This window comes from Anomalospiza imberbis, chromosome 17, assembly GCF_031753505.1.
Source record: "Anomalospiza imberbis isolate Cuckoo-Finch-1a 21T00152 chromosome 17, ASM3175350v1, whole genome shotgun sequence".
In the NCBI taxonomy this organism is placed as follows: Eukaryota; Metazoa; Chordata; class Aves; order Passeriformes; family Viduidae; genus Anomalospiza; species Anomalospiza imberbis.
The window spans coordinates 14810711-14831660 of NC_089697.1; the positions used below are offsets into that span (position 1 = coordinate 14810711).

The 20950-nt window shown below is 40.3% G+C and overlaps 1 protein-coding gene across 1 annotated transcript in view; it reads right to left on the reverse strand.

The window, feature by feature from the left end:
• Positions 1-16116, reverse strand: part of NCOA3 (nuclear receptor coactivator 3) — a 56297-nt gene extending 40181 nt beyond the window's left edge. Inside the window, exon 1 of the mRNA XM_068208130.1 lies at positions 15983-16116. The gene's annotated coding sequence lies outside the window, so the exon portion shown is untranslated. The remainder of the gene's footprint in view (positions 1-15982) is intronic.
• Between the last annotated feature and the right edge of the window lie 4834 nt (positions 16117-20950).

Genomic DNA, 20950 nt, shown 5'->3' on the forward strand with positions numbered 1-20950 from the left:
GTCAGAAAGTATTCTGAATGCGCAGTCCAGAGCTGCAGTAATTTACTTTGCTTCACATCAAACGAGCAATCCACGGTACTGTGGCATAAGGCTGGGCAGCCCAAGAAGTACTGCTGCCCAGTCTTCACAGTACCAGTAACAATAGCGTGCTTCTACAGGACATCATCTACTCCATGAAGGATTGACATTGAAGCCATGGCTCTTGCCTACAGAAATCCTCAGGTCTTCAAAATCTGCAAGGGAAAATAAACAAAAGCAAAGGAAAACAAAAAAATTTACAAAAAAGTAAAAGATGCTCTGGACATGAGATTTGTTATAGATTGTCTTGATTTAGCACTGAAAAAGAAAGATGCATCTTCACTAATGTTATTACAGAACTAGAGCACAAACAGAACAGGCTCCTTGTTCCACTGTACCATCACTAACAAAGCAGTTTTCACCCCAGGAACTACAGACCCAGGTGAATCAGTCCATGGAGGGGTACCCCAAAATCTGTGCTGCCACCATGTTTTTCTCTGGGAGATTGGTGAAAATGTCGATGACAGCAAATCTGAATGGCAAGATCTATGATTGTGTTTTGGCATTTGACCTTGAAAAAAATCAATGTCCAGCTACACTTAAGCAAGGAGAGCAACAGATTTATCACCCATTTATTGGTCTTGCAAGGAAAGAGGACTAAAGCTTCTGTGAAGATGTTCAGTTCAGTGCAGCAACAGACACTACAATACAAGACAGGATGAAGGGAAGTATGTAAAGCATGTAGTTCAGGGAAATTCTTTAGCATCGTAACCTCAGAGTGTGATTCAACACAGCAGAAATGGCTAGGCTTACTTAGGGATTTTAGCAGATCTGATTTGATACCAAGTAGAATGGTAAGTCATCGCATACATTTGCAGAGTAAAACACATGGAACTAACCATTCCAAAGCAGGAGGCAGTCAAATTGGGAAACATTTGGAGGCATGTATTTTGGTATAGTCTGATCTCCAACACAGTGCAGAAAGGTTGACAAGAATCTGAATATACTGTGTAGAGGTAAAATGAGTAAATATGCCATTGACATACAGAAAAGGTTTATGGTAAGGATGCTTGTGAAAATACAACTCAGTTTTCCAAACCCTGAAGCCAAGGTAGATTGTTCAAGATAATGAAGATAATGCACATGACAAGCTAAGGCGGAAAAAAACACTAGTCAGTTGGCAGCTATTACTAATTTTCCATCAACACACAGTTTCAAAATCAGTAAATTATCTTACCCAGAATGTTAAAGGCTTTCAGTGCACTTTGTAATGGTGAAAGATACTCTGGTCTCAGACCTCTATACAGATCCAGAAAATGGATAAAGACTCTTACAAAATAGCTATGCCAGCCAGCTGAAAACATTTCCAATCAAACTTATGTAAATCATAATTTTGCAAATCATACTTCTGCGATTCAATTTGCAAAATACTTTTAGGCAGTAAGATAATCATGCAAAACCTCTTAAAACCTGCTTCAGGTATAGTCAACCACCCCAGAACAGCCAAAGAATACCAATTTCCAGCTGGTGGGCAAGGTCAAACAGTGATTTCTCGAACCACACAGGTAGATTCCTTTCTTAATCTATGCAAATAGGCACAGCAGCAGCTTAATCCAGCTACTATGAGGTTGAGTTTAATGCCTTGAGAGATGCGAACAAAAGACACAGGAAGTATTTAAAACACAAAGTCAGAAAGGTGAAGACATCATAAGATCTTAGCTGATTGAGTTCATGCTCTACTACCAAGCTTTCCTAGTGTAGCTAGGTGTGGCAAGACACCACAGAAAATGCTATCAAATAATGCTGTATTTTCACAGATTAGCTAGATCAGGACACAGTTTTGCCAATACAAATTTAAGACTTAGTTACTTTTATAAAAAGCTCTCAATACATTTCTCTCAGTAAAAAGTACAGTTTGGTTTTGTTGTTTTGCCTTCTCCAAATACCATGTAATTTTAGAGAAATTCTTTTACAGTAAGTTATCATAAATTAATGCCCTTTTTGTAAGATGGCCTCATTTTACAAGAAAAATGGATACTATAAAATTTTGTATCAAGTCAGCATGTTACCAAGAAGCTTTTCTGTGTTTTCTGAATTTGATTAATACAAGCCAAGGTCACTTCCTGAAAGAAGGATGCCTACTACTGCAGCTGCAAGCAAACCAGACTCAAAAGCTGGGGGATGGGAAGACAATACTGGCAACTGCTAGCACTGTCTCCAAAAATATAATAAATACAAAAGCTGAGTAAAATTTGGAATTTTTTACTACATCACTACATAAGTAACCTAATAACTAAAGTCTGAGTCTGTATACTTACTGTTTCAGGTAAAGAAGATTCACAATGATGCACTGGCGAACCTGCAAAAAATTACTAATTCTGAGAACCCTTTACTAAACTCTATGCAATTTCCTCAAAAATGTATCTTTTCTTTTTCTTTTTTCTTTTTTTTTACTATGTATGTTTTATCACGCAGTTCATGAAACTAGTAAGAGACTGCCCTTGAATTAACAGCATGTCTCAGTCCTACTGAGACTGTGCAGCTCCACCCAACCCACATTGTCCTATTCTGAAGTCATTTAGGAAAAACACATATTGGGAAAGCATGCAAGCCCTTTACAGAAGTCTACAGCATTTTTCCAGTTTCTGAGGACTGTACCTAGCTTACAAAAACAATTAGAAGTAAACTGTGTTCACCTGTAATGCATCAAAATGTTTTAAGCCCTGTAAAGATATTTTAAAATAAGTTAATTTTAAAACGTGCCACTTTTGGATTATGCACAAGGCAAATGAGCTGTAGTTTGCCCTTCCCTGTTAAAACTAACAGGTCATGAAAATAAGACCCTATCAAACAGAAATAGTATGATTTTTGCTTTTTCTACAATTTGGAGAATCACTTTGGCAGCAGGGTGGAAGGAATCTATTGCTGAAAAACATTTAAAACCATACATCAACAGACATTTCCACAAGGACATCTGGGGACACACAGACATAGACACACTCGCCCTCAACTTAATGTACTTCATCTTTAATAAAACAGCCTTGATACACCCAGCATTGCAACAGATGTTTCATATCAGGCTGAAAATAGGATGATCTACTGAATGAAAGTTAGATTTGACATATTGGTACAATAACAAGAAAGGAACCTTGCTAGTTTTGGGTGGGCATCTTTACCTAAAATAGAAAAATAAACTACAGCATATCAGTGCCTGTGCAGGCACAACTACATCTGTGGTTAAGGATGCCTAGCATTTTCCATCACAGCAGCCTGTTCTAATTCTTTAATGCCTGTCTCTGACATACGCCTCAGAACTACTTTTTGGTTCCGACATTTGAAAAATGAACAGAGACTTCTGTTGAACAAAGTGTAACCTTTTATTCAGTCCAAAAAATTAAAGCTTTGGAAGAGAAACTGGTAGAATGTCTAAACAAACTGAACTTTATCTTGCTGCTCCAACAAAGATATCTGCATAGCTGGTAAGTGCCTTATTTAAAGTACTCTAACAGGCTCAGTTTTGTTTTAAACCAGTGGCCAAGATCCTCAAGTATTTTATCTAACCAAGTTAGCTTTGTTGCTGCACAGCTTCTCCATGCTGACAGAAGAGAACATGCTTTTATCACTATATTACCAAGACCAAGAGCAACTTCTCTATAAACCTGCCAGCTACAAAGCAGTTAAAGTGCCTGGCAGCACAGTAGCTAGCAAACAGGGACATTTTTCTAGGTTATACTGTCGCACCCATACACAGCAAGCACAAAGCATGAGGCAGCAGCAGGATCAAGGGCTTAGCAAAGGCCACCCTCACCTCCCTCCTAATTCAAGATTTCATTTGAAACAGCAGCTGGAGGTCTCAGCCAACAGTGCTAAAAGCCCACTTTCTGCCCCTCCAGCAAGTAACCCATGTAGAAGGCACACTCAGTTTAGCAACCAAGGTGGCGCCTTGCTCAATGACTACCTTGCTGGCAAAACAGTAGAAATTTCCTTATGGCACATTATACTATTTTTCCACAAGCTTTTTGAAGACATACAGAAACTTATGCTGAAAATGCTAAGGATGTGAGGTGATTCAAAAAACTTCAAATGGTATTGCCAGCTCCACCTCTCAAGACTTCTTTAATCCTTGTTGCACATTTTTAATTTAAGCAGATTCCTGAAACAGTGCACTGCACAGATGATACAACAGACAAATACAGCTATTAGTAGTCTTTTCTGTGAACTGGTGGAGACCGGTCCCCCACAAAGTCTCATGAGCAGTAACACAGCAATCACTTCCAATTTACCACACAAGACTAGTTAATTGTCTCATAAATCAACATCTGAAGTCTGTTGACGACCTGTATCTTAACTTGGCCTTTGCCCAGCATGGGTACTTAGAGAGTTCCAGTGATATTCAAATCAGAACACGCAGGCTTTTTCCAATGGAGAGTAAACAACAGTGATACATACTGTCTTGATTATGACAGATCACAACAAATATATTTACACCCATCAGTAAGGATGGGCCCATGAGCATGAAAGAAATATACTCCAGAAATCACATCGCCTTGCCTTTGGTACATTTTGCTAGTCAGCAGATGCAGTACCTATGAACATTAATTCATGTGTTTGTACAAGAACTAAGTCACAGAAAGAATGTCAGCAAATATATTATTTTACACCAGAAACATTACACTTTTAAAAATGTAGATTCATATTCTGAAAAAGTGTTTGAGTGCTGTGGGGAGAGGGTAGGGGGGAAGGCATCTATCCGTTACAGGGTTTCATATTGTGTGAGTCTACTCAGACTCACACAAACTGGCTTTAAGAGGAGTTAAATGCCTGGTATCTTAAGAAAGCTTTTGAGAATCCTACTTTGTATCTTTTTCTGTCGTGCTACTAAAATAGATTATTTTTTAAATTTATTGAAAAACACACAGCCTCTTTGTTTTTAAGATTAGATCTTGGTAGTTGCTGATCTAATAATGATTAAAGGCCTGTTAATGAGTTTTCGGCAAAACTAGACCCTCAGATTTGAGAGTACAGGATCAGAAACTACTAAAAGCAAAATAAGCTACTGAAGAAAAGAAATCAAAATAGTTCACATTTTCCATGCATAGCATCAGTGCTTATTTATGATTAATTTAATTGAAAGGAATAAGTACAGCTACTTAATACAAAGGTGCCATTTCTAAACCCTATTTGTCCTTGAAATATGGAAATGTCTTAAGCTCAATGCTGTAACTAAAATCTGATTAAGTTTGAGTATATGCAGGTACACTTCATTTGGCTGCAAGAGGTATTGAGTTCAACAAAAAAGCGTACCATTCAAGATTTGAAGTAAAATCCATTGTCTACCTATGTTATACCAACAAATTTGAGCATTCCATTAATTAGGATCCCCTTCCCTATATTTCTTTTTCATATTCCATACCATATTTCATTCATAGTGAACAGAGCTTAATAGATACAGTACCTTCAGTGAAATTGCAAAACAGGGACAGAACAGAATCCCTCCCAAATCAGGTTAATTAATCTTTCCACAATACAGTCAGGTTATCACAGAGCATCTGCTACAATTTACTGCTCAAAACAAAGCCGTAGTGGTATTGTGCATGTCTCTGGTCAAATAAAATCTTGTATTTACGGGCTCAATTATTTTAAAATTAAGCAAGGTGGAGTAATAAAAAGGAAAAAGCCCAAAGGTTGGTATCTTTGCTCAATGGTACATAAAACAGAGTAGTACCACCCAGAGAGGCATTAGAGATTGAAGCGTCAGAGTCTCCTTCAAGGCCTACAAGAAAAGGGCAATAGGCAAGCTTTATTACCTGAAACAAATTAAATTCCAGTTTATAAATAGTGATTGAACACCGGAACCACTTTCAGATAGCCTAAGGAATCCCTATCCTGAGAGATTTTTAATACTTGACTGAATAAAACCTTGACCGACCAACACTAACTTTGCTCATGGTGTTCAGATTGATGCTAGCATAATTACACAACGTGTTTCAGTAAAACACTGTCATCAGGGAGTTATGTACTACAGGCCAGAGACAAACTGGGATGTAGTACATAAGATACTGAGATAAACCATTATAACAATGAGCCTCTAAGACAGGAAAGTAACATTACAATTGATCCTACTTTGCTTAATTTTAAGATATATTACCACATTCTTGTTGGTTCTGATTTAAGAGGTATGTTTTATTAATATCATACATGCTTTAGATTTTGCATACACACATCAACAGTCCCATCTTTACCGGACACAGAGCATGTAATCCTGACCACAACATTCATTCCTACCATCAAGGATCTTTTTTCCCTCCCATTTACGAGAAAAAATGCCATGCTTTTAAGTAAGGCTCTCAGTGCCCTCTGGATTTTTCTTTTCTGGTCCAAACTTTTCTATTCTTTACAAGGAATTTCCATTGCATAAAAACCTTATGCTTCTAGTTTTTCTATTGTTCTATTAAAGAAGCAGTATCTTCACTTTCATTAAAACCCATTTTGCAACAAATCTCACATTAAGCACCCAAGGATTCCTCAAGCAGACAGAAAATCAGTCTTACACATCAAAGGTTTTAAACAAATGGCACTTCTCAAACACTAAAGTTTATCTGCAGAACTCTCCAAAGTGGCACTATCAACATTAGCATAGAAATTCCAAGCAATTTTAGGAAGATTAGCAACTGGAAGTTCGTACAAGAGGTCTTCAACTACCAAAAACCAGATGGGATGATATCCTTCCTATTCAAGTGCCAAAAGCATTTATGATGTTTTCAGATCCAGTTCCTTCCTTGTTTACAGATAAATGGCTAAGCAGTTGTGCAGTTTCACATATTCAGGAAGCAAACTTTATGTATTATTATATAGTACACTGGTGGAAATGCCAGGACAGAGGTGTACATTTTTTTTATTATTACTTTTTCCATACATTTCCTTGCATTTTTTCTTTAGTTCCCATACAGGCAGACCGACTGAACAGTGTCTAACATTCAGCAAAACTCTGAGCTGTAGAGCCATTGTTTGATCTTTAAGGTTAGTATTCAGCCATGTCTGCACTGGAAAGTTGTCATATTAGCATCTGATAAGCAAACAAAACATAGTAACTAACTGAGGAGCACATGGTCATGCATTTGTGTCATGCAGTTGCAGAAGATCTGCTATGAAGTGTGATGGATGCAATGCGTTTTCTTATCAGTAAATACTACACTACATTCATCCAGTGAATGACCCTCTGCTACAGTACATCCCACACAGCATGGGAAGTTATGTTTAGGTACATTGCAGTCAGAAGTTTATATTCTTGTGCACTGTCAAAATTATTAGGAGAAAGGTTACTAGTAATTGTCTCTGGGCATAGAATAGCTTCTCTTTCCAAAGTCCAGTAAGTATTTTTTAGTGTACCTAACAGTCCACTGAAAGTTCAAAAAGCTTCAAAGCCTTATTCCTGAGCTTTCATCAGTATGAAAACTTGTTAGATTCTCATATAGATGAAGCCTGTAAGTAACAGTGTACAAACAATAAGAGGATAATCACAGCACACCATGGAGGGAACACAAGGGAAGCACATACAAAACTTAAGCCTGATATCATTAATCCTCTTGAAGAATAAAATTTATGTGATCTTTTTTTCATTTCAAGTAGATTTATGACAGACAATATGCTCAAACAAGTGCCTGCATCCAGTCAGGACCAAAAGTTATTTATCACTTGTCTCCACCTCATACTGTTTACCTCAGTGTGTCATCTCTCTGCAAAACATGGCTTAGGAACTATAATGTTTTGATGAGCACAGCTATCTGAAAAAACCCACAAATTCTTCTGTCCTTTGAAGAGATCATTCTCCAAAGATTTGCCTTCAACTGTCTCCTTTCATTTCCTTCATTTTGCTTTAACCCCACCTTACTCTAAACCAAGCCAGCTCACCCATTTCAGGGCATCTGCTAAACTGCAGAGCATACAGGTTGAACTTACAACAAGAGATTATTCCGAAGGAGGCACTTCCTTTCTTGAGACCAAAATCCCACTGAACAGAATGTCCAGACAAGTTTTCAGTTTCACTACTCTCCAGCAACAAGTATAGAAGCTGACATATCAATCTAATTGAATACTGAAGGCTAAATTGCTTACCCCAGAAGCTATGACCAAACCTCAAACAAACAATACCCAGCAGTGATTCACATTATATCTGCACTAAGCCCAGAACAGATTTAGCTAAGAAATCCTGTTTCATCATCAGTCTTCCAAAATAACGTGAACACTTTGCTCAGAACAATTATCGGTTACTTCAGGAGGAAGAAAACTCTAGTACTAGTGATAGAGAATTAAAAACCAAAGGGAGATATATACACAGAAGGATATGTTGTATCCCACAGCTTAGGAGGAGCATCCTTTAATGGTCCAAGTATTCCCCAAAAGCCTAACAATGTTAGATAACATGATACATACCAAGGCCAGGTCATACCATGCATTTCCTCAAGTTTCAGTGAGGTGGAAAACAGCAAACTATATACCATATTAACATAGAACATTAAAAAAAAACCCCTTTGTTTTTCTAAGGGAATTGAAATTATTTTCTCCTTTTTTAAACTCCTTAAATATCAACAGCTTATGAGAATTGATGCAGAGAAAACAAAGTAGTTGCGACAGAAAACTTACCCAGCACAGTATTCACGAGAGCAGAAGCCAGTAGGAATGCCTAGAAAGAAAGAGCATATGAATGTGTTTTAGCAGACTCTCAAACTTTAAAATCTACTACTCAGGTATTTCCTGGTTCAAAACAAGTAAGTCTCCTAGCTGCTGGATATTCTGTGGCAGTCAGTTCTGTAGTTAAAACTCTATACTATTTGAAAGTATCCTTTTTTATTTTTAACCCTCACATCTGATAATAAGGAGAGTAACTGAAATGAGTGAAGAAAACACTTTCCTCCTGTTTATTTTCCATTACACTTGTGGTTTTGTATAGATCTGCCTCGTATTCTAAGGCCAACATTAAAAAAAAAAAAAAAGGAGAGAAATGCTGGAAATTCTGTGTCTCATTAAAAATACAGAGAAACATAGTCCATTTACTTGTTGATACTGCATATACCAGAAATACTTACATTTGAGAGGAAGGCATAGCATGACTGTATAATAATGTAGTATTTTCAATTTTCTAACTTTTTTCTTCACTGACAACACTCAACTTTTGGTACACTACTTAGCACTGGTCTGTCATTTTGACAGAAGAATTAATTCAGATTTTTTTTTTTATTTTATTTTACTTAATGGAGGAAAATTGAACAAAGATCTATTGGCCATAGCACACCCTCTTCTTCCCTAGGTAAAATACTAGGAATAAAGACCAAAGCATCACTGGAGTAAGGAGAAGTCTCCTAAACCAAGTGATAGGGATATACTCAGTCACTCTGAAAAGAAAGTTCTCTTAAGTCACGTGGCTTCTTCATCAGTGACCACTCTGACTCGAATTACTACCTGTAGTTACCAAATCTACATTTGAGAAGAAGTCTCAACTAAGACTTAGAAATCCATCTGAAACTTGAACTTTGCATCAAATTTGTAAAGTAACAAATTTATATAAGATATCCAAAAGGTGTACAAAGCAATGGCAGTAATTTCAGTACTTTTAATCAGCGAGCAACCAATTAAAAACTATACAATTCACAATACAATCCTTACATAAACTGGAAAAGATATTAAGGTTCATGTCAAGTTCAACATGTTCTACTTTTAACTTTAGTCATTAGCATTCTCATTAGCAGTAAATACGTGAGAAAGGATTACAAGCAGTCAGGAAGTCAGATGTTGAAATTTTTACACAATTATTTAAAAAAAAAAAGTAGCCCAACACAGAGAGATAACAGAAAAGGAAGCACAATGACCCTGACTTGGCTCGAGAGCTGTGGAAATGTACTATGCTGTCATAAAAAGACAAAATTCCATTAACGCGCATGTAAAGGGTGTGGCAGCAGTTCTCTGGCTACGGAGAGCAGGCACAGACTTTCCCTGGCATTTTCCCCGGGGAAGGCTGTGAGAAGATCAGAGAAAAGAATGAAAAACGATTCTTATCTCCACTTGTTGCACCTGCTGTTGTGCATATGTGGAATGTGTCATGGAGATTTGTTTACGAAAGGGTGATTTCTTAACTGGACACTGGATGGTGCTTGGACTGATTGACCAATTAGGTCAAAGCTGTATCAGACAGGCTGTAAGGGTTACTGAGTTTCTTAATAAGTATAGTATAACATAATGATATAGTAAAGCAAGTGATCAGCCTTCTGCAATCATGGAGTCAATGCTAATTATTACCTGGCTGGGGGCCTGCGGCAACAAAAGGGTTCTGGTTTTGTATTTTCAATTAATACTATTAAGACAAGAGTTTGTTGTGATGTTGCTTACTTTTTACACAATACAGTAGCTTAGCTCTCAAGCCAGCATTTAAAAAAACAAAAACTTCAACCCAATATATGAAGGATTCTTTAGGCCCTACCCCAAAACAGTATAAGCCAACAATAAATATCTGTGTCGACAGGAAGACGAGACACATTCCAAGTACAGAGTCCTCCACATCTTGGAGAAAGGTCAGGTAGCTTTTAGTAAATACAAGCAACTTACATAGAAAAGAGCTTTAACGTAGACAAATGAGGTTGAACCTGTAGGTCCCTTCAGTTTGATTTTCACCATTGTATCTGAAACTACAATAACTTTAAAAACAACCATTAAATAGTCTTTAAGTTTAACTCTTCTAAAAAACATATGTTTCCTAACTTCTTTCTTTCTTTGTATATTAAAGATTGGATAATTAAGATTTTTAGCTTAGCAGCATACAGTCCTTACTGGAAAGGTTGGTCCAGAATTACCATCGGAAGCAAGAAAAGATGTATTGTCACCTAGCAGCAATCATGTAGAAATATGAACAGTTAACACACTGTAAAACAAGGAACTGACGTAATATAAGCAGTAGTTGATACTTAGCATGAGGGTGGTTTACGCACAGTCTTACATATGAGAATTTATTTCTTGACAATTGATTTTTAGCAAGCACTTGCTTACCAAATAGCTTGAAGTTCCAGTCAGAAGAAGATTCCTAACTGGAATTCCAGCGATAAAAGCATGCCTGCATGTTATTAAAGGAAACTGTGGAAAATTTCTCAGGCTGACATCCAGAATGTCTGCGGTTCCTTTTCATATTTCTCTTCTTGCAACTTGCAAAGCAGATACTAAACCAGACCCTAAAAGTTTTGGGGTGTTTTTTTTTTGTTTTTTTTTTTTCTTTTTTTCCCCTTTTCTTTTGTGAAGCCTGGAAATTTCCACTGCTTTTAAAGAGCTTTTTAAAAAGCTGTCTCAAATACACTGCTCAAACCTTCCACTTCTACTTAGATTCTTTAGTTTAAAACAAAAGTGGCATTGCTATAAAGCAGACCGAAGATGAGGGGGAATAAAAAAATTTTGCTCATATACCAAAGCATTGCTTGGCCATCGTGAAATATTATAATACTGTGTATTAATCTTTATAGAGGTCACTTGAGGTTCAGCTACAGAGAGATAGATGATAGGGTAAGAGAAGACAAAGCAGGTGATAAAGGTACCTTGTAGCTGTACATTTGAACAGAAATTACAGTGGATGACAATGCAAGCTATTCTGTTCCTATCAGGTGATCAAGTAATGGCTCTCCTTCAACTTAGGCGAATTTGCACTCATTTTCCATTGTTCCTGAAACCCACTTATCATCCCTGTTACCCGCTTACTGTCTCTCACACGGCCAATACAAGTTTGGCAAGTTTGCTAGCACTAGTTCTATACCTCACCTCACCAGCCTCAAATATATATCACCAAAGATTAGGGGAAAACCTAAAGTTGTAATACAAAATTCTTTGAAAGCTACTTCAGCCAGGGAAGATGTTTTCTGATTTCAGTTTTCTGTGCACTGATTAGAGAAACTGCCTTCCTAATTTTAAAGGGGGGGGGAATCACGTGTACATTCTAGGTTAACAGGAGACGTTTGCTATGTTCTATTTCAATGAAGTGAACAGTTTGCAGATAAAGTACGCTAGCTTTTTTTGCCACTAGTGCTATCTTTGACTCTATGACTAGCTAAATACTTGAAGTACTGATTAGGAGGGGATTCTTTCAATTACTACCTAAGAATGTTAAACAATATGCTGACTGACATCCTGCCCATTGAGCCAGAAATCTCTACTCTGAACATCAAAAAGCTGCCATAGAAGACAAAACCAGGAGGGTACTATAACAAAAGATGCTGCTATGTCTGCTTTAGTTCCTTGCAGTAGCAAAGATGGACTGAACACAAAAAGAACTGCAAACTAAGTCATAATTCCCTATTTCCACCTAACCTCTCTAGCCTAGCCTTTATGGGGAACAAAAAATTATTATAGGGGAAGATGTCTGAAAAGCCTATCCAAATCACTGGCAAAGATATTGCAAATTTTTGTTTTAAATAATTTCCTTAAGATGTAAGCTGACAAAAATAGAAAAACCATTTTAAAGTTGTCATTATTAATACAAGAAATTAATTTTGAACCTTTACTAGTTCTTCCATAAGACTCAAAAAAACCAATGTAACATTTCCATATACTGATTGTTCATGTGCGTGCGCACACACACACACACACAGGTGTATGCTCCTTTTAGATGTCTGTCTAAAAGGTTTGAGAAAAAGTTTATCCACATGGAATGCTACCCCCTCAGACACATGCAGCAGCAAAAGGCAAGTAGCACAGTTTACCTTTTTCTGTGCCTTACTAGCCTCCAGAGAATGTGATGAAAAAACCCAGCAATGTTAAAATGGTCATAAACTCTATAGGGCAATCGGCAAAGTGTTAGAATTACAAATTGAGCGCACAAAGCAAAACCAGAGGAATGCTACCTTTGATTTAGATTTATTTAGTTCTTTGGACCCACACAGAATGAACAGAGAACTCCTGACTGACTGATCTGAACAATCATTTCCCCAGAATACTGGAGAGAACATGTATTTCACTGGAGTTTTTTGCAAGTAAATTGTTTAGTTCTGTTTTTACTTAACCCTTCAATTAAAAGATACAGCAACAAAAGTCACCCAACCCAATCCCTGTTACATTACCTGTTCAATCACTTTGGGATGTTTCAGTGAGGCAGGGCATTCTGTTATTAGACAAACAGCATACAAAATATTAAATATCCTTCAAGAGATTGAAGGCAAGGTAATTTTGTTTCACTTTTCAAAAATCAGTTTATCCATAACTGGAAATTTAAAAAGTCACCAATTAAGTATTATTAAAGTAACAGGATCCATCTGAAATATACCTCCCATTTATATGATGCACAAAATATTTTGAAGTGCCTTCACTCAACTAAATGCAGCATACAAAAATCTCAGTGAGTGGAAATACATTCAATAGCAGATTTAAATCAGTAGCATTTAAATTCTTTTACAATTGCTTCTTTCCTAAAACACTACATCTAGAAATATCAATAGATTTAGCCAGGAGCAAACGGGGAAAAAAACAAACGAAAAAACTGCATAGGCAGGCTGCCCCAGCATTCAGGTCAGATATCCTTGGCGTAAAGGATTCCTCCCCTTTATTATTTCCTCCCCTCCCACTCTCCTTCATTTTTTTTGTTATTAAAACAAGTCAGAAGAATATTTAGGATATTTCTAAATACTCAAAAAGCTTGAACATGAAATGCAGAAGATCCTGTACGGTATAGTCGGTTTAAGATCACCTTTTCAAGAGACTCATTTAAATGCAGGAGCTGAAGCAGCCTGTAGTGTCAGACTGTAGTGTCCAATACCTTTTCACATGCTACAAACCGTTTAATTTTGCAGGCAAATATAATCAAGACACCTTTTCTTTCCCAGAGTTCTTGAAAAATAAAAACACCCCCCTTTTCTATGAAACTGTACCACAGATATTAATAATGAAGGTTTTGTGATTGTGATTTCTTGTCTATTATTAATAAAAAGACCCCACCATGATCAAAAGATAAGGTTCCATTGTAAAATAGATTTGCTTCTTCTTCCTAATCTGCATTTTGTCTCAGCCGTATGTTAGGGTATACATCAGTAATACGATGCAAAAACAAAACAAAACAAAAAAACCAAAAACGGTAACTAGGCAGTACAAAACTTCCAAGTTAATAAATCCAAAGCCAGGATGAACAAGGGCCTCAAAGGAACAGTTAAAAGAAACACAAAGCCACAGGCGAGCCCAAAAGGCACGAAAGTCATATTCCAAATAAAATCAGACTGGCAACAACACACTGTAATCAGGAGAGGTACTTAAAGTGAGGCTGAATGCTGGGTTTATTTTGTCTATGACTTCCCGTATCCCACAGCCTCTATCTTCACATGTCAGCAGTGAATCCATCAAATCCACTGGTATTAGGTAAAAAAAAAAAACAAAAAAAAACAGTAGAACCAGAGATGAAGGAAATTCTTTACAACAGCTGAACAGCAGTCGTAACAGCAGTTATCAGTAAATGTAATTACTGCATGTTATATTGCACAACCTTGTTTAAAAATCAAGAGTAACAAAACAAACAAAACAAAAAGCCCTACCCCCCCAAAAAAGCACCCAATTTTTTCTGTTTATTTTAAGCCCAAGCTTTTATTCTCTGGTTTTCACTCACACACTATTTGTTTCTATGAAGCTACATTTTATATTCAGAACATACAGCTTTGCTTCATATGAAGCAGAACATTGTAAGATGGAAGTATTCCATGAGAGAATATTTATTTATATAATAGTGATGATAAAATGTTAAGCTTATTGTAAGAACCCATTTTAACTGTATTACAGATACCATATACTACAAATTGCCACCCCTCACACGTTCAGATTTCCTTTTGTTTTGTCTTGTTATTTCAGTTAGACTCCAACATACTATTTTCTGTTAACTTCTATCTAAAAGAGGAAGAAGATACTGAGGATTCAAATGAGTCTGAATATGAGCTGACAACTTGAGAAGCTTCACTGTTAAAGGAAAACTTGACTGTGCTTAGGAGTAGGAGCAGAAACCACAAACAGAACCAACTTTAGAACCAAAGAAAGAGAATCATGGGAATTATCTCAACCTCACGCTATATTCTAACTCATAATCACCCTATTTATGTCCCAGAAACCGTAACACCTAAAGTGGCATGCGACCCGAGGCGGGGGGAAATCTCATCTCCACCCCTCAATAACAGTTTCATTACAGCTACGAGGCAGAAATGGATAAGAGATGTAGAAATGAACCTTTCAGTTCCAGTGTATTTCATCCCTTTTCTTATTACCAGAGATAAGACGGATACAAGAGAAGTCAGCTCTAAAACTTACCGAGGCTACAGGATGACCAGGAGAATGCGGATATCAAGGTCTTTGGAACCGCCTCGGTACCAGATGAACCCAGATGAATGGTAGAGAGGGCCATCCTAACCGAGGTATTCCACCCACACCCTGCCTCTGCTCAGAATGAGAAACCGTGGGTCAGGCGATTCTAAAGCCAAGTCCACAGCGACCTCAGGTCTCTTTGTATTCTGCGAGGAACCTCCACCCAAAATCACCACACTTAGATATGCATCACACAGCGACACAGGAAGCCTTCAGTCCACGCATCAATTCGTCGCCACTGCCCCAGGAGTGCCCATTCAAAACTCAGTCACCAGTAAAGTTACAATAGCCAGAAGGAGGTAAAGGCGCCACACATTGCCCGGGGAATCCCCTCATCCCCAGCCCTGGGAAAACTCCTCACACACAACCTATCTACGCTCCTCTTCCTCCTCCCCTCAGGGAGCCACGTTCATATTGAGGAGGGGGGCGAAAGACAGAAAAGAGCCGTCCCTAAAGGCCACCCCCAAGCTTCTCCCTTCCCCGGCAAGGGGCAGCGCTCCCTCCGCCATTCCAGTCCCACCCCAGCACTAGAAGCAGGCAAACGCGAACAAGAACTCCCCTCTGTCCACTCGTTACTCACTCCCTCCCTCCGAACCGCACTCACCTGGGCAACGAGCCAAAGCCCAGCTACATCTCCATCTCCCCCACACTCAGCCCCGCACCGCCATTTTCCTCACTGCCTGGATTTAAATCGGGACCGAAGCGGAGACACCAGGCGGCGTGAGGTATTGTGGGACCTGTAGTGCGGCTCCGCGCGGGCGTTCACGGGACCCGCACGGGAGCTCATGGTACTTGTAGTCCATGCCAGGCTCGCTGCCGGAGCCGCCAGGCTCAGCCTGGTGCCAGCGCTCCGGTGTCGCCTCTGCATCGCCACGGTCTCTGCAGTAGGGCGTGCTCAAACGGGGAGGAAGAAGCCGTCCCAGAGGAAGCTGCCTGTGCCGTGCACCCCCCGGCGCGTTCCCGCGGCACTTTACTCCCTGCTCCTGGAGGTCACAAAATATCGTATCTGTGTCATTAGGAGCTTTCTACTGCGCACTAGAGTTCAAAGCACAGTGCGGTACCGGCCCTGGATCGGGCGATGTCTCCCTCTTTCTGCTGAACTCCAGCTGTGGGTCCTGATTTTTTCTCTGGTCCTTAGAGTCATGGTTCTTAGAGAGTTTTGGTTCTTGTTTTGTTTGTGTGCAGTGTGTGTTTTGTACATGTTGGAGCTGCTCTCCCTGCAGCCACAGCCATGAAAGAGCAGGATAACAAAAAAAATCGTTTTTCACGTTACTCTTCAAATTCTCACAATTTACACGGGGTTTCATTGACATGCCAGTTAGATGTGCAGCACGATCGAGAGGGCTGGAGCTGTCGTGATGGGTCTTTGAGCACAGATTCTGATTACAATACAGCCATGTTCTCCAGCTGCACACATCCTTCACCGTTTGGAATTTCAGGAGGCAACAATCCACTCAGGGCTACAGGCCCCTGGCCACGAACACCAGCACTTTTCCCTGTGAAACAGAACTTGCCATCCCAGGGTCCTGATGTCAGTTTGCAGGGTGTGCTTGGGACTGTCAGCGCAGCACAAGTTCGAGGTGGTGGCAGGTTGGCTCTGGAACACATCCTTCGCCATTCAGATTTCAGGAGGCAACCGCCCATTCAGGGCCACAGGCTCCTGAACTCCAACGCCAGCCCTTTTCCCTGTGAAACATAACTCGCCACCCCAGGTTGCTGATGCCGGTTTGCAGGAGGTGCTTGTCACTGCCAGGGCAGCCCAAGTTCTTGGTGGGGGCAGTTTTGCTCCGGGTTAAATCCTGCACCATTTGGAACTAGAGGATGCAGTATGTCATTCAGGGCCACAGGCCCCTGGACCCAAACGCTGGTCCTTTTCCCTGTAAAACCAAACTCACCCTCACTGTGTGTCGATGTCTGTTCACTGGAGGTGTGCTGCACTCCAAGGGCAGCAAGAGTTCTTGGTGTTGGCAGCTGTGGTCTGTGAGAAATCGTTGCTGTCTGCAATTTTGGAAGCAATTCCTGTTTGGCCAGAGAGGAAAGACTGCTAATTTCCTTGGAAAGGAAAGTCTGGCACTCCATTGTTTAAGGGGTAGACAAAAGGCGACCCCTTTTGTCCTACCTTTACCCCTACTCCCCACAGGACCTCTCTTCAGCTCTTCCCCCACTCCAAAGTGTAGCAGCCTCCCCCACCGTGTGACAAGCTGCTTTCAGAGGGTTACCCGGGCACACCTGCACAGGGAGCTGCTAGTCCAGAGGGGCTAACAGGGGTACCCCAAATGTCCCTTCAGGAACTATGGTTGGAACATCCAGCAGGGACTGAGGATCAGCCGGGTCCACCTGGGCATGGAGCACCCCTTCGAGAAAATGCCGAGGGAAAAGCCCTCTTGCCAAGGGGCAGCACCTGAGCAGGCCGGGCAGCATGTGGGGTTCCAGGGGAGAGCTTTCAACTTTCCTCTTTTATTGTGTCAGTCCCTCCCTAGAACCCCCAGACCTTCCACAGCACTCCCAGAAAGGAGAGGGGTTATTAGGAGAAAAGGGGTTTAAACTGTGGGGAAAAGCTTCCTTTTCCATTATTTCTTGTGTTCAAATCATGAGGGAATCCACTTCCCCTGTAATTTTAATGGTCTCAGTTGAAAGAATCCATGCCTTTTCTATGCTGTTAGGGGTGTTAATTGACAGGGAATCCCCATTTCCCATTATTTTCCAGTTTAAATTGAAGGGAAAAACCCTGACAATGTCTTTTACGGGTTTGAATTAAGGGTAACTGCCCCGTTTTTGTTGTCCTAAGGCTTAAATTGAGGGGGAAGCCCAGCTATCCCTCCTTCTTAAGGGTTTAGATTGAGGGCAAAATCCCTCTTTCTTCATCACTGGAGAGATTTAAAGTGAGGAAAACCCCTCTTATTCCAATATTCTAGGGGATTAAGTTAAAGGGTAGAAGCCATTTATTTACCGTGGTATCAGTTTCAATGGAGGTAATTGCCCCATATCCTCCTTTTAAGGGGTCCACTTGAAGGAGGCTCTGCCTTTTTCAGAGGCAGAAAAGGGTTTAAAACTACCTTTCAGGGCACTTCTTTCTGTGCCCTAGGATTAAATATCTCAGAGAAGAGCAAGCCTGGCAGGTACTTAACCTTTATGCTGCCCAGGAGCCTATTATTTTTCTTATTTTTATTTATAATGTAGATAGCCCTAATTAGTAGTCCCAAGGAGACTCAGACTGCTCATATAATTAGTATTCTTCTCCACCCTACTTAGTCACATGTGGAGTACTACTTAGTAGCCACTGAGGAATGATTATATACGTTAACAGCAAATTACCCAACTTATCTAGCTATACTACCTAAAGACAAAGTTTTATTTCTTACCAGCTTTCTGCCCTTTTGCTCCAAGTAGTTGTAGCAAAAAAAGAAAGTGCTGTCATTTCCCAGAAGAGTTTTCTTCTATATCAAGCCCTTTATTCCCCTTGAATTCAAATCAGACAAGCCAAACAGCTGCAGCTGCTCTGAGGGCTTTTATACCTGGTGGGATTTGCCCCCTCCCTTTTCCTGGGTGTCATGGGAATGAGAGGCAGGCCCAATCAGGGGTCTATTAACCCCAGCCTGTAACAAGGGCCTTCATTCCCTCTCTGGGATCTGCTGGGGTAAGAGCTCTCTCATTTTGGTGACTGGTGATGAGGCTCTTTCAGCTTATGCCAACTTGTTTTCTGGAGGTGCTTTTGGGCATCTAAATCAGCAGAGGCTTTGAAGATACTGTGAAAAAAACAACGTTGAGCACAGGGAGTATTTAGGTTCATGATTTTTTGCATTCAGGGGTGGTAAGGTGCTTTAGTCATTTCTGATTTTTTTGTTTTGTTTGTTTGTTTTTTTAGGAGGCATCTAGCTTCCTGCAATTCCAGGTTGTGTCAAGTACAACTTTTTTTTTTCAGCAGATTCTTCGTGTCACAAAAGGGATCTGCCCTGTGTCAAAGCTGATGTTTGAGATTGAGACTTCAGATGAATTGAGGATTGTGACTAGGAGAGGGAGAGTGAGCAGAGTACCTGGTTAGGAGTTATTGTAGGGGGTTTTAAAGGCAGCAGGGTGAGAAATGGTGTCTATTTAGGGACCCCCCCAAGGCTTTTTACAAGCATAGCAGAGGCATTCATTTGACGTACAGCGCACAAGCTCATCTACTGCATTTACAGAAATGCCATGTAACTTTGCCTCTCTCTAACCCAGGTACCACTCATAGTAACAGCCATAGCCTTGGGCTCAGGATGAAGCTGGAGACTTGAGGACCCAGGCACACTCAGGAGAGGATAAGTAGCTGACTTGCTGGGATTTGGCCCACATAAAACTAAACTCATCCACTGATTTTGCTGTTCTTTATTGTAGCTGACTAAGAGGCTAACAGGCGATCCCCTCTGAGGCAGACTCATTTCAGGTCCAACCTGGATTCACATCACTGGTCATCCGAAAGATAAGTTGGGGCCACGGCCTGGAGATGGGAGTAGTGGATTGGAAATTCCTGGGATAGATTTAAAAACTAGCAGAGGATAAAGGGATGTCCTCTAAGGGGCTTCTTAGGACAGCTAAAGGGAGAGGCTCTACTTTTGATTGCACTAGGGTGTGCAGTGCAGAACAGTTCCGGTCTGTGTTGTGTTGTCCGGCGTACTGTGTTATCTGGTGTGTCTTTGGGGTCCCTTGGATCAGATATCCCTGCCTTTTCCCCTCAAGGGCCTTAATACAAGCATCAGCCATCATCTCTAGGTTCTTGAACACTCGCACTTCTCGGCACGATGCCGATATCATTTGTTCTTTTACCAGCGGGCTCGGCCGGGTATCTCAGTCGCATCTCTGAAGCATTGAGCCGGACGTCTTGTGAGGCCTTGGTCCCGGCTGTATCACCATCCATCCTTTCCAGCCATGAGTTGTAACATCCTGGGGCTTACAAGATTGTATGGATGTGGAAAGCATTCTAAACATAGCATTGTCTCACAGCCATCCTGATCATTGTGACCAACAGTTCTTTTAACAGGTCACTCTGTTCCATTCTTTTCCAGGAACTCTTCTGCTCCTTAGAGCCTCCTCCGTCCACTGCCACCAAAGCATCGGTCATCTCTTTTGGCATCCTCTCAGTCCTTGCCATTATTCCTCTTGCCAGGAACTTTATCATCCTTGTCTCATGCTGTTTGTATCGTAATGTGTTGTTTGTGTTTAGTGTCCCCTCGTTTGTCCTGTCCTGTGTCACGGGTGTCTGCATGTATTTGTCCCAGAGGTGTTCTGCCCTGCTGCATAGCCTGGTGTAATAGGATAAGTCCTGGGGACTTGAAATTTGCAATGCAGGGTGTAGTTGGACTCTAGATGGTTTTCCTAGATTGACATAAGGCGTCTGGAGCTGTTAAATTATCCTGCAACCGTTTGAGTTTTGTCCTAATTCTCTTCCAGATGCAGGTGGATTAAATCTGTGGCAGAGCCCCTCAGTCCCTGGAGAGGGGGTTCCCCTGAGCAGGTCAGTCATTGTTTGTCTCTGCAGTGGAGGTATAAATGGTGACTCTATGTTACAGTACTGTTTTCTATCTTTGTTTTTAGGCATTTA